Source organism: Adiantum capillus-veneris, chromosome 4 (genome assembly GCF_014529385.1).
Source record: "Adiantum capillus-veneris isolate H3 chromosome 4, ASM1452938v2, whole genome shotgun sequence".
NCBI lineage: Eukaryota > Viridiplantae > Streptophyta > Polypodiopsida > Polypodiales > Pteridaceae > Adiantum > Adiantum capillus-veneris.
The window spans coordinates 63,173,207-63,176,259 of NC_140934.1; the positions used below are offsets into that span (position 1 = coordinate 63,173,207).

General features: G+C 50.6%; 1 pseudogene; it reads left to right on the forward strand.

The window, feature by feature from the left end:
- Window positions 1-697: 697 nt before the first annotated feature.
- Window positions 698-2,710, forward strand: LOC147459300 (uncharacterized; annotated as a pseudogene).
- Window positions 2,711-3,053: the final 343 nt, after the last annotated feature.

Genomic DNA, 3,053 nt, shown 5'->3' on the forward strand with positions numbered 1-3,053 from the left:
TCTGTGGAGGTGCCAGGTACATATATGCAAGAAAAAAAGACATGAAGAACCCCTTTTTCCATCTCTCATGTGTGTTGCGAGTACACCCCTTGTAATCAATCAAGCGAAGTTGGACACTATTGGAACTTTGGAAAATTATTATCCAAGCACGTGTAGCCGGTTGATGGATGGAAATTAAATTTGCATTGTCAGGAGCATAAAAAGGTGGTGTTTATTCACATGCTTTGTTGAATGTTACCAATAGTGTGTACGAATGCCTCCTTGTACCATGGCTAATGATGGGGTAGGGAATGGTCTGGTGACCATTCCCTGTAATGCATGTGACCTTGTGGCTACCGGCGGAGGCCGGGAGCCATGGGGGAGCAGGCATTGCAGGGAATGGGACCATTCCCGGCCGTCAAGAGTTGGGGGGAGGGGGGCCAATAGGCATGCGAGGCTCGATGAAAGGCTAGAGGGCAGATGACACCCGATGACAGTGGGAAAGTGATGCTGCAAGTCGCCTCCTTGTGGCCTCTGCGCTAGCCTTCTGCAGGCCCCACCACAACTAATGACAGACTGCACACAAGTGGTGATAGCTGCATTTTCCAGTTGCTGACGTGCCAGCCACTGATTGTCTGACAGTCTGTAAATTACATTCGTTGATGTGTCGGCGCCAATCACAGCAGGCCTGGGACTGAACTGAATCGCTCCCACTGACATGTCAGCATGGGAAGCGCAGACACAAAAGCTGAGGGCAGCTCTGCTCACGACACGTCAGCCCTTGGAACTGGTGACAATGAGTAAACTGAGGGGATTACGAGCACTGACGTGTTGGCAGTTGAGCGCATTCCCACTGCTGATCTGGACTGAGCTGATTGGTGGAATGGCGATACCATTCCCGTTAATCATGGGCGATCGGCGGAGGAGCCCTGATTACGGGATCGGTCAGTAGGCGACTATTCCCGGCCGTCAATGGTCGAGAGGAGGGGGGCCAATCATCGTAAGGAGACATGTGTCTGTCAGTCACATAGTTGCACTCAGTCGGGGTGCTCTGATTATGACGTCAATGATTGGCTGCCCTATTACAGTTACACATGCTGAGGTGTCGACACCTCATTGTTTTCTGAGCGATGACCTGCCATTACCCCATTGGAGTCTCAAGGTCTCGATTCCATGTGCTAACGTGTTGTGCATCTGACGGTTGCAACGAAAATTCCGGACTAGAATGTGCTACAGATGGACGGCTCACACTTGCTGCCCCCTGATTCTCGACCTTGACGGTGTAGGGAATGGCCCTGCAGCGGCCATTCCCTGAAATAATGGGCGACCTCATGGCAACTGGCAGAGGCGGGGAGCCATGATGGGAGCCCATTATTTCAAGGAATGGCCACTATAGGGCCATTCCCGGCCGTCATGGTCGTTGGGAGAGGGACCAAGTATACCTAGAGTCTGACAGCGAGCGTGAGGACTATACCCTGCGGCTGCGTGGCTGATACCTGCACAGTTTCCTAGTGCTGAGTTGGCCTTCAATGATTGCATGCAGGCAGACAGCATTCTGGATGTTGATGTGTCACTCCCTCATTAAATTTTGAGTGTTGACGTGCCGCTCACTGGTTCATCCAAAGAAGCATGGATTCTATTTGCTGAGATGGCGTGCATCCCATGGCTGCAGAGGTGCATTCTGCAGGGGAAACGGTAGTAGATGGACGATCGAGATTGTCAGCCCCACGACCGGCGACCATGACAGTGATGGCATCCTTGCTAAGACTTTTATTTTGATCATGCCACTATCTATACAACTTGATGACTTTTACTTACATAGGCACAAAAATGCTATCATGCTCCACATAAACGAAGTGCAATGGGCTTTATTCACAACATATACAATACGGAAATTGTGTGCACACAAAGAATGAAGAGGTAAACATGTCCCCTTTACTGATAAATTCGTATCATTTGCACTTTCTTGATAAATTTCCATTTTCTTTTTTTTTTCTTATTTTCTTTTTCTCTTTTCTTTTTTAGCAAAACCCACAATAGGTGGGTGAAAAGATTAGATTAAAGAAAAACCAAAAAAATACATCATCTGACCTGCTCAGCCCGAGCCAGGCCACCAACCGATAGAGACGAGACCTAACACTTAAGGTACATCGGCTAACAAGGGGAGCCACCCCATCGCAACACAACAGGATCGACTACCGAGGTACATCGGCTAACAAGGGGAGCCACCCCATCACACCACAAACAGACTAACTACCAACCAAAGGACGCAGAAAAGAGCTTACAGCCGTAGGAGGGCCTCCATCACCAAAGGTCGGTAGGTGTTGCAACCATGAAATTCCCGCTGTCACCAAAAGACATCATGGCCCGCGACCACTAGACCAACGTACCCAAATAAGATGCAGTACTCCCACCCGTTGAATCAGGACCCACACCCCAAACTCCCATATCTAATCACCCTCACAGTCCAAGAATCGATTGCACCATCCCAAGCCGCCACACGAGCATCACAGATGTCCATCCACCAGAGCCGCAAGCCTAACACAACCTGAATCTGCCACCACACCCATTCCAGCCAAGATGCATAGTGCCAAAGGCCAGCCATCGTCACCACAAGGAGCAGGAGTCCACGAACCACAACTCTGTCCGCCAGTGGCCAAAACCGCACAACCATCACCAATGTCCTGGCGAGCGATTCGCCCTCGACACGAGCGCAGGCAGCCAAGCCTGAGTGGAAAAAATTTGTCAAGCCCGACCTTCTTCTTGGTACCAAAGTGGGCGGGGCAGCCGAGGGCTCCATCCCCGGAACCCCCCTGCACCCGGGCCACCACAACACCCTCGCCACCACTGCTAGCGTAGGAGCCTCCAAAAGCCGCATCTATGGGCCCCCCAACCCGCATGCAAGCTCTGCAGCTACCCCATGCCACCCAGTAGCAGAGCAGAAGAAGAAGCTTCGCGACGATATGTACATGAACAAGCAGTACCAATATTGTACTTTGAGGTTGAATCTGTCCAGTCCGCAAGGAATTTAAGCATCAATAGGACAAAATATGAAGAGGAGCTCAAAGATAATA